The following is an 11,145-nucleotide window of genomic DNA, read 5'->3' on the forward strand; positions in this document are numbered from 1 at the left end:
TGGGGGCAATTAGCACCCTGTGCACCCTCTCTGCTGATCTTCTCCAGGATCTTCTAAATCAAGGGTATGGGGGGGGGGGAAAATTAACCAAGGCCGCCAGCCCAATCGTATGATATGGCATCGGTTGCTAGTGCACTCTACTGCCGGGATCTAGACCCAAAGCTCTTCAGCTTGGTATTTACCCCATAGACAAAGTGCATCTCCAGCCTGTCAAATCTCCAGGTCACCTGCTCAAACATCCGGAGTGCAGGAGCGCACTCGCTGAGATCAAGCCTCTCCCAGCTCAGCCAGTCTGCTGTCTGGTTTTTGATTACCGCCAAATGGCGTGCTAACAGCCTCACCTGGTTATTTTCTGCCCATGATAGCAGAGAGTATGATACCTGCATTAATCTGTCAAATCTTAGCGATCCCTCCCGGTTTACCATGAAGACTGCCGTGATGTTGTCGCAGCAGATTATAACATCTTTCCCCGACACTAGGCAATGGCAGAGCCAGGATTTTCAGGTAGAGGGGACAACCCCTCCAGCAATGAAAAATGATAAGAGTTGTTAGTAAGTAAGGACTTGTCCCTTGCTTTTTATTCGACGCGTGTTTGGCGATGGCGCAGCAATCGATTGAGGTGTCGAACCGCGTTGTGTGATCGGCATCGCGCTCGCTGAAGGTGAATGCCTTCAGGGAAGTCGTGTACTGTATACGCAACTGCGCACAATTCTGTGAGTCATGTATAACTGCTTTGCCATTACTTATTGCTAATTATGGACTCAGACTATTGTCCTATCATCTCATAGAGTCCCTGGCACGTAATAATATGCTACACAGTGGCAGTGGGGGTCGCAAAATGCCGATTTATTACTAATTAATCCCAATGATCCGATCGAAATTAGGGATTTCGATCGGATCATTGGGGGGGGGGGCACGTGCCAACCACCCCCCCCCCCCCCCCCCCCACTGGCTCTGCAAGTGACACTAGGCCCTTGAGCTGCTGAAACGCCAATCTGATGGCGCTGTCCTCTCGGAGGTTTATGCTCTCCCTTCTGCCAGGGTCACTGTCCATGACAGGCTTGCCTCGAGGAACACGCTCCTCAGCTCCATCGGTTGGGCTCCATCTCCAGCGCCATCTTTTCCCAGAAGAATCCTAGGGGTATCTCACTCTAGCTGGGTCAAATTCAACAACCACTCGAGATCTCTTCCGGCCAGTCCAGATAACGGAACCTATTGAAAGATTTCCCCTGTAAACGGGTCTAGGCACCACATGGAAGTGCCTGCATGTATAACCTGGCCCACTGCACCATCTGAACCGTCGCAGCCATATAGCCCATGCCTACTCGGTATCTCCTCACTTGGCCTAATTTTCCTGATGCCAGCTTCTGAGGTGCCCTATTTTATCCTCTGTCAAGAAATCCCGACGCTGGGTTGTGTTGAGTATGGCACCGAGGTGTTTGAACCTTCATGACGGGGTGAGGCTGCCCTTCTGGCCGTTTAACACAAAGCTATGCTCTTGGAGAAGGGGCTAAACTGACGCAGCATGGGCTAGAGATGGGCTGATGCTGTACATCAAGATATGGAGTTGAGTGGACTTGCCAATGATCAGGTACAAGAAGTGTCAAAATCGGCCTCTGTGGAGGCTCGTGAAAGACACTACTGGGCAGTTGGAAGCAGTTGCTCTCCAACAACAATGGAGGGCAGAGGAATGACGTTTAAAATGAGCGGAGAGCTGGGCGGCTAAAACACAAATGCAAGCTGACACATTGTAGAGAACGCAGCTGGTGTATATGTTAGTCATCTCAAGTCAGTCAACCCATAACACCTGGGTTTGTCCCGTGACCTCCTGACCGCCAGTCAGCAAGCCTTCAACACTTCACTTGTCTTCGAAGCGCACTAGCCTGCCACAGGCCGTGGTGATGTCACCGCCACTTAGTGGCAGATTGTGGCTGTTGGAGGAGAGAATACAGAGGGAGGGATAAGTAGAAGAAAGGGCAAAGAAAATCGAGATAAATTGGGATATACGGGCACAGAGAAGGTAACACAAAGGTGGAGAGACATGGCTCTATATAAGATTACTAATTTTGCAAGCAGGCTGGCTGACTGTGAGGGACGGACAGATGGTCACGTCCAAAGGACGTCTGAGTCGCTAGTAAAGCTTTCAATGGCGAAAATAATTACCATCAGCAAAATTGCTGATGACATCATCACTATAATAACTAAGGCGTATGAACTGGAGGAAATGAAATACTAAATTAATAAGCACAGCTGAAGAAATGTGAGCAACACATTTGTAATTTGGAATAACTATGCTGTAAATATGATTAAATAAAGGATGTGTAGTGTTGTGGTAAAACAATTAACTCACGCCGTGAGGTTTATGTGGGCCGGATGGCACTTCAATTGCGACTCCTTCTCATTCCAAGCACTACTCCCCTAACTGGGACCGAGCTGAGTGGGGTCTTCAACTGGGTTCTCAAATGGGCACCTCCCTTCACCGGTATTAGCCCACTACACCTCAGGGGGGCTTGACGGCAGAACGAGCATCCTGGAACTACCCCCTCCATCTGCCACCCAACTCAGCCCTACCTCCCTACTGGCTGCTTGGCCGTGCCTCCACTCGCTCCTCTTCAGCCGGGATCCAACGGGATGTCGCTTCTGCCTGCTTGCTGATGTCGGCCACCAACTTCTTCCTTGCCACCCCTTCGATGCTGAGCAGCCCCAGGGCTCTCCAGAGTGAGTATCCTGCGAAGCCCCTGCAGCCGACCTCAACTGGTAGATTCCAGGCTCTCCATCCATTCTGCTGGCTCTCAAGGATGAGGGACTGGTGTTTCTTGAGCTTCCACTCATGTGCCTCCTTTATCCTCTACTCATATCCTCCCAGGGCACTGTGAGCTCGATGAGGGCCACCTGCTTGGTTCCTCTAGACCAGAGGATGATGTCCGGTCTGAGGCTTGTGCTGGCTATCGCCTCTGGGAATCGAAGCTGATTCTGAAGGCCTGCTAGGATCTCCCAGTCACCTCCCATTGCTCATTGTTCCCCTCGCTCCGCTGTCTCCTGACCTGAGGAAGTGGATGTAACAGGGGCCCTTGTTTAGTTGTCTTGGCTTTCTCCTTGCTTGTTCCAGTCCTGCGGCCAGCTGAGTCAGTATTTGGTTATGTCACCACCTGAACTTTCCATCTGCCAAACGTGCTTGGTAGGAGGAAAGCACGTGTTCCAGGCTGGCTGGCCTTCCACAAAGCGAACAGCTGCGGTTCTCTACCAGCCCCCTGGTGTGGAGGTTTGTTGGTGTGGGTAACATCGAATACAGAGCAGAGCAGAAACTTAAACCCCTGCCCTTCCATGTTCCAGATGTCTTGCCAGGTCAGTGACCTCTCTCATATGCTCTCCCAGCGTGTCCAGCTGCCCTGTTTTATTCCATGGCTACACCTCTGACATGCCGCCTTTCTTCCTCAGCCTTTCGGACCTCCCTCTGCACTTTGCCACGGCACTCTTTTGGGTCCGCTTTGTTCCAGCTTGACCTGGTCAAACATTCCAGGCCCAGCCTGCCTTGATTCACCGACCCGACAATGTCCGTGTGTTGCAGTCGTTCCGGCAACTCCCTGAGCGCTCTGCTGGCTGACCTCTTGTGACCCGTGCTTACTTGGATCTCTGGCTGGCGATTCCTCTCGCCCATGCTATTCTGCAGCATCGTGGCTTGGCGAACTTTCGTTGCCTTGTACTCCTCTACCACAGATGTCATTCGCAGCTGCAGCTTGTTGCCTGTGCTGTAGAGGCTGATGGAACAGAAGCTTCTTGGGACTGACATCCATCTCCCGAGGAAGTTGTTGATTTTCCTCTCTAGAGCCTCGACAGTTGAAAAAGGTACCTCATTGATAAGCAGTGTCCAGAAGAGTCTGGAGAGTTCCCCGTGTTGGTAGCCCCAGGCATTAAACTTGCCAGGTAGGCCACTCTTCTCCAGAGTTGTCATCCGAGTGTTGGCTTGCACACTCTCCTTGTCGTTGAGCTCGGCCTTGTACCACTTATCCAGGCTCTTCACAGGCTTTTCTTCAACGGTGGGGATGGTCTCTTCTCCAAACTTAAATGGGTACCTTTCCTGGACACATCCCTTTTTCAGGTCTAGACTTCTGGTCTTTGCAGGCTTAAGCTCCATTCTGGCCCATTTGGTGAGCTCTACCAGATCTTCCAGAATCCATATGCCTTCTGGAACTGACTTTGTGGTGATCGTCAAATCGTCCATAAATGCTCTTATTGGAACCTGCTGGCTGCCGTTTGCCAGTATTTGACAAGGAGATTCATCGCTGCAGAAAACAGGATGACGGAGATAGTGCACCCGGTGATAATGCCTACCTCCAGCCTCTGCCATGTGGTGGTTAAGTCTCCACTTGTGAATACTTGTGAATCGCATCTTGAAGTTGTCAAAGTATCCCTGGAGGAGCTTCTGGAATCTCACAGGAACATGGTAGGTCTGGAGTGTGGTTTCCAACAGCTTATGGGGTATGGCTTCGTAGGCATTGGTTAGATCTAGCCAGAGGACTGGCAGGTCTCCTTGGTTTTGCTTTGCGTCCTCAATGGTCTTTGAGGTGACGCCTGTGTGTTCAAGACAGCCGGACACGCCTGGAACTCCGCCCTTTAGTACGGAGGTGTAGATGTAATTGTTGACCAACATGAATGTTGTTAGCCTCTTTGCCAGGATTCCAAAGAAGATTTTACCTTCTACAGTGAGGAGTGAGATGGTTCGGATTTACTGCATTTACTGTACCATACTTACCACTCCAATCTCAAAGACTCTGCATGTGGTGATGTACGTGGTACTACGCTCTTGTTTGAATACCCATGTGTTTGACGATTGCCGGACTGGTACAGCCTTTGGAGAGGTTTTGCCGGTTTCATCGGATTGGCCCGGGACCGCTGGATAATGTTGAAAGCCAGATAATTGCGGGCTGGATAATCGATCATCAAATGTATTCATTTTGAGCATAGGCACCTCTTTACTTTTGACTTGAAACTGTTGTAATAGCATGGTCATTGAAATTGTTTAAAATAAGTACAAATGTTCTGCAGTAAAACTGACTGAATGCAATCACAGCTTGTATGTCGTGCTTCTGTGAATTTATGTTTTTTCACCTATTTTTTTCACCACTTACACAACCACTTTATTTATCAATAAAAAGTGTAATAGAACGTTACATTTTTTTCTGCAAAACCATTTTTATTCCGCTTGGGTTGAGTGCTGTTCATTTTGTTGGAAGGCATTGCAGTATGTTTTACCTGTACTCTGAAATTTGACTGACATTAGTCACAGTAAACAAGAGACATATAATGGAACTCTATAAATAGGTAACTGGACATTTAGTCCTTTCGTTTAGAAAAAAGTTTGATGGCGTTTCACACTGACGTAAGAAGAGTTGTAATATTATATTATAGGGTAGCAGTGGTGGCGCAGTGGTGAGGCCCTGGTGATGTGAGTTTGAATTCTGGCACATCAAAGGTAAGTAATGATGAATGATATCTAAACAGTGTCAACCTGTCTGGATTTGTACAGGTATTATTATAACATTGTAGTAGTCAGACTACAATGTTAGTTGTTTTTCGCCATGTATTAAGGAAACAGCCAAAATAAGGAGTTGAGATCATGAAAGATGACAGATCTTTAACGGCCACCGTGAAACAGATTGCACATATTTCTAAGGTTTATAACACCATCCTGCACTGGCCATCATGAAGTATGGTGAAACGACACCCATGACTGGAAAATGTACGGAGGCCTTCACCCAACAGTGAACTGTCAAAGGACTATCAGTTTTAACAAAAAAATAGTAAGTACACCCAATACGTTGGTAGCCGAGACATTCTTATAAATTCTGTATTCCTGTGGTGGGGGCCAGTCTATCAATAGAATAAACATTGTTGGCTTTCCTCAAAGCAGAGGTAAAACATTTTCAACCCCAGAGGGAGCATGTGCCGATTCGGTTTCCAACAGGAAGCAACTTCACGAGCATCATATTGTGAGTTAATAAAAATAACAATCGAGTACATTTAGTATTCGTGCCATTCGTATAGTTGCAGGGTTATCACGAAGGACATACAGTTTGTATGTTTCACATACGAATAGAATCTGCCAATGGAGAGCGTAATCCCAATTGATTAATTTCAGGCAATTTATCAAATTTCGACCGTAAAACCAAGCACATAATGACCCTGTAATTTCGAAAGATGTCAGAAAATGAATGTCCATTGTGAAGCAGATGGCGTGCAATTTTATGGTTAATACACCCAGGAAGTCAATCACAGAGGGAGTCTCTGGATTAGAACTGTGAACCTCTGCAACAAGTACATTCAGTCCTCAACTTATGCACGCCCGACTTACGAATACCTGTACTTATGAAACACCCGATTTACAAACACCCGTACTTACGAACCAGCTTTCATGAAATAATGTCTTTTAACATCAACTTAAAACGCGACCTCGCAATTGCAAAACTGAACCGCAGAACAATTCTGTTCGGAGGAGCGATCCTCTGCGAGACGTAATGAATCAGCCTCGCTCTGGGAGTGTTTGCATGTGCGCGCGCGCGGATATGTGTGAAAGTGTGAGTTGTCTGTGAGTTCCTGGTCGGTGGGGAGCGGTAGTGTAACAGTTAGCACGCTGCACTACAAACCTGGCAAACCCGGGATCGATTGCAACTCACGGCCAACACCGGTGACGATTTTCTGAACTGGTCCTGGGCCTCCTCAAAGGTTGACTCGGCCTCAGATGAGTACCTGGTGTGGTGTATAAACATCGCCACTGGGGAGACAAAGTTCGGCCGGGAGTGGTGTTGGCCACTCAACCCCTCGCGTGTCGTGCCGGCCTTCAAAGGCGCTGCCAACTCACAGCATTTGCCCCAACAGCCGATTCAGACTACAAGGGGGATGGTTGTCGATGTGTGCGTGTCTTTGTCTGTCTGCGCGTGTATGTGTGCATTTGTGGCGACCAATTGGTCCCCCTTCTGACTCCAAGCATCAAACTTTTTTTTTTCTATTTGTTACTTTATTTTATGTTTTATTTACTTTACATTTTTTTTGCGGTGTTATAATGCAAATGTACAATATTTATTCTTAATTATGAACCGTAACACATTTAATAACGCTGACCGTTGGGCATTTAAATAGAGTGCATTATTGTGTTCCGACATACGAACCGCTCGACTTACGAACGGGTTTCAGGAAGGAATTAGGTTCGTAACCCGAGGACTGCCTGTCGAAAATGTGCTACAGCTGGGCTGCGTCCTTACCATTGAGCCATTCCTAACAACGGCCCCTGTCCAGATATATTGAAGTACTGTATTCTCATGAAATTACAGCCGTTAAGACTGTGGGACTTTACCGGGCAGTTATTTTGCACCATGTATTAAGAACACAGCCAGATGAAGGAATGTGTAGATGACTATTGATAGTACCATCAACTCTCTTGCTATATTGTGTGACCGAGCTCACTGCAGGAAGCAAGGTAGCCTTGGGTTGTTTTAATAATCGCTGACCTGCCTATACTGGACATCTGTGAAAAAGAGCTTCATACCTCATCGGATTCCTCCTGCAGTCTAAATAAAGATTCTGATTTTGAATATTAATGCGATGTATAAACGCGCACAATATTACGTGGACACAAGTAACCGTGACTCTTGAGATGTGGAGCCAATCTCCGCGTGCCATTCAAACGCCTGTAAAGTGTAAATCAGTCGTAGATGTAATTTTTTGTGAATTTGCAGCGATATTGCTTTTCAGGTGGGGAAAGGGGGGCGGCTAATCAAGTAGAGATACGGTGCCTGGCACTGCCGGTCCTGGTCCTCGGTGTAGAGGCTGAGTCGCGCTGCACGAAGAGTTCTACGGCGAGCTTCAGTGCAGAGGGACAGGACCGACGAAAGACACAGTGGACGGCCAAAAGAGGCGATATGGCGGAGATAGGCGATCTTCTTGTCGCTGGCCCCCCGCTGGCGATGGGAAGCCAGTGGAGGGGGAATGCAGGCAAAGTGATTGATTCTAGCCGAGGACGACAGGTGCTGAGGTTGAGAAGGGCGAGGATTTTTGTTGTTGCAACCACTGGAGTTTCGCACAAGGATACAGTTGCAATAGTCAATGAGAGATCCCACCATGGTGCAGGAAAGGGTACTTGCGATGTCGGCGGCAATGAGCGGACGTCAATGACGGGGGGCGTAGTTGCAAGGTCTGTTGATGTGGTGCGATTATCGAAGGATAAGGTGGAGTCGAAAGTAACGTTGGGTATAGTAATAGGTTTTACCCTTTTAACTGGCACAAAAACTGACACCTTTATTCAAGGCATCGTGTTTGCAATAACCACAACACAAGCAGTCAAAATGCAAACAAAAGAGGCAACTCTGATAATAATATGCACTGTCCTTGAATGTGGTTGGCGAAATAGTTGGGAGTTGGCGGTCACTATGCTATGAGGAAGCATGGACTTGGTGATTCGTTATCTGGTGCTCATCAGGATGGCTTGGGATTGAAAAGCATTCAAGGTGAGATCATGGGCCAAGAACCATTGGCATCAGTGGAATCAACGGAGATGACGAGTAGGCCGTTGTCTGTGTAGGAATGTTATTTGACACCAACGCACTCAATAATGGTTAGCACTCCTTCTTTCCCCCACTCACCTGCTTAGCCAAAAAAAACATTTATTCTGCCATCTCTGTTCGCAGAAGAGTAGACAATTTTGCATGTGCCTGCGTCGTATCCCTGTAGACATTTTTTTAACTTAAAAATTACAAAAGGTCAACATCGCCACCACCAACAACAACAACCGCTATTCACCACTAAGTGGTGGTGATATCACGGCGCTTGTGCCAGGCTATGTGCACGTTAAGGCTACGTGAAGTGTCGAACGCCCGCTGGCACGAGGTCACGGGGCAGACCCAGCAGGTGCCATGGGTCAACTGACTGAGATGACTGGCCGATGCACCACCTGTGCCCCTACTATGCCAACCTGCTGTGTTTTATTCGCCCGGTGCTCCGCTCGTTGTTGTGAGTGTCACTTCTCTGCCCTCCGTTGTTGCTGGAGGGCGACTGCCTCCAACTGCCCAGTGGCGTCCTTCACGAGCCTCCTCCACAGAGGCTGATCTTGACACCGCTGGTACCAGTCATCAGCAAGTCCACTCAGCTCCACATCCTCTTGTACCACATCACTCCATTTCTTCTCTAGCCTGTGCTGTGCCCATTTAGCCCCCTCTCTCCGGCCGAACAACAGCTGTTTAGTTATGCGGTGGCTGGGTATGTGGGCTACATGACCTAGCCAACGCAGCCTTGCCTGCCAGAGGAGCTCACTGATGGGACTTTGTCCAGATCTTTCAAGGATTTGTGAACTCCTCAGACAATACAGCCTGGTTAAACCCAGGATCATAGGCAGGCCAGCATAAATGTTTCTAACCGGCAAAGATGTTCCATTAGGATGGTCCACGTTTCGCAAGCGCAGAGAAGGGAGGGCATGACCGTGGCCGAGAAGACCCGAAGCTTCGTATGGAGCGACAGACCGGGTAGCTTCCACACAGCGTTACACAGCCGATTAAAAGATAATGCTGCTCGACTGATTCGGAGTGAGACCTCTGCTGTCAAACCGGAGCCGGCCATGAGCACACTGCCCAGGTATGGAAAACTTTCCACTTTCTCCACAACTGCCCCATCACCAATTGGGAGTTGTGGGGGTGGAGTACCTTATGGTACAAAATACCTAGGCAGGTGCTTAGTTTTGGTGGGGTTGATGATAAGGCCCCACCTCTTAGTGGCAAGCTCCAGGTTCACCAGCAGCGTCTCCAACTCCTCCTCTGAGTGAGCAACAATCACCAGATAATCGGCATACATAACATGGTTGACCAATAGGGAGCCATTACTTGACTGCACTCGGGAATCGATCAACCTCCCATTGTATCTGTACCACATGGAAATCCCTCCGGTACAGCAAGCTTCACGAACATCCAAGTTGAACAGAGAATGACTCCGACTCTTGGCCATGTAGTTTTACGCGGGCCTGCTCACCATCATGAGGGTCCTTAATGATAGTGAACAGAGAGTCAGAGACTCCGAAAAAACGAAACACAACCCAGAGCCCAGGCCTACTGATGGTATCATATGCCTTTACCAAGTCAATAAAGCAAAGATGTAGGTCTTGTTGGAATTCTCTACACCTCTGCTGTAGCAGACAGACAGAAAATATGGCATCTGTGCAGGACTGCCCTTTCCTGAAACCACATCGCCACCATACACTACATCACCGACATCACCATGATCAGGGCTTAATTTCAGCCAGAGCTATCCGAGGATCAATTATGGACGTTGTCATTACCACCATCAACAAATACAGAAATTCCCCGCTGTAAGTTACCGTATTATGCATTGTTTAAAACCGTTGGTTATCAGGGAACATATTTTCTTAAAAGTGAAATGTTTAGCTTCTTAAAAATGCACGAAACATTTTTGCGTGCTATTTAATCTAGGAGTGCACTGACTATTTTGTGGTGTAATACCGTATGGTACACACATTGTGCAGAGGTGGGGGGGGGGGGGGTTAAAAAAAATATGCCAATCGTTTTCAACTGTAATTCCTGGGGATTAAACCAGCAACCACTGGGTTTCTTGTCTGGTCTGCTAACCGTTACTCCGTGGAAGCATCCCCACCATGCTCTCGGTAGAATTAGCCCAAGTACAATGATTAAATTCTTAGCAAAATGAATTAATATTACAAATCCATTTTATAAGATAAATGGGCCTCATAAGCTTTTGGACCATGATAAAGGATACCATCAGTGTCGCCTATGATGTGCTACATATTAAAAAGCCTTAAGCATTTAATATAGTTTTAAACTCAGCAATCATTGGAAAGATGTCATCAACCACTTTGGGTCATGACTTGATTTGTGTTTTCTTGTCAACCTCTCCCGTCAGCAGTGTGGATGTGTGTAGCGAGGTGCAATGCCCCCCCCCATCTCTCTCCCCCCTCTCCCCCCCTATCTCTGCTCCCCTCCCCCCCTCCATCTCTACCCCCCTCTCCCCCCCCCTATCTCTGCCCTCTCCTCCATCTCTCTCCCCCTGTCTCTGCCCCCTTCCTCCCCCCATTGTTTTGCTCCTACATTAGCGTGTTGTACGCGCAGCTTTCCGTCCCCCGTCCCACTC

General features: G+C 48.1%; 1 pseudogene; it reads right to left on the bottom strand.

The window, feature by feature from the left end:
- Positions 1-1,933: 1,933 nt before the first annotated feature.
- Positions 1,934-4,720, bottom strand: LOC116942258 (uncharacterized; annotated as a pseudogene).
- Positions 4,721-11,145: the final 6,425 nt, after the last annotated feature.

This window comes from Petromyzon marinus, chromosome 14, assembly GCF_048934315.1.
Source record: "Petromyzon marinus isolate PM22_M1 ecotype Great Lakes invasive population chromosome 14, UKy_Petmar_22M1.pri1.0, whole genome shotgun sequence".
In the NCBI taxonomy this organism is placed as follows: domain Eukaryota; kingdom Metazoa; phylum Chordata; class Hyperoartia; order Petromyzontiformes; family Petromyzontidae; genus Petromyzon; species Petromyzon marinus.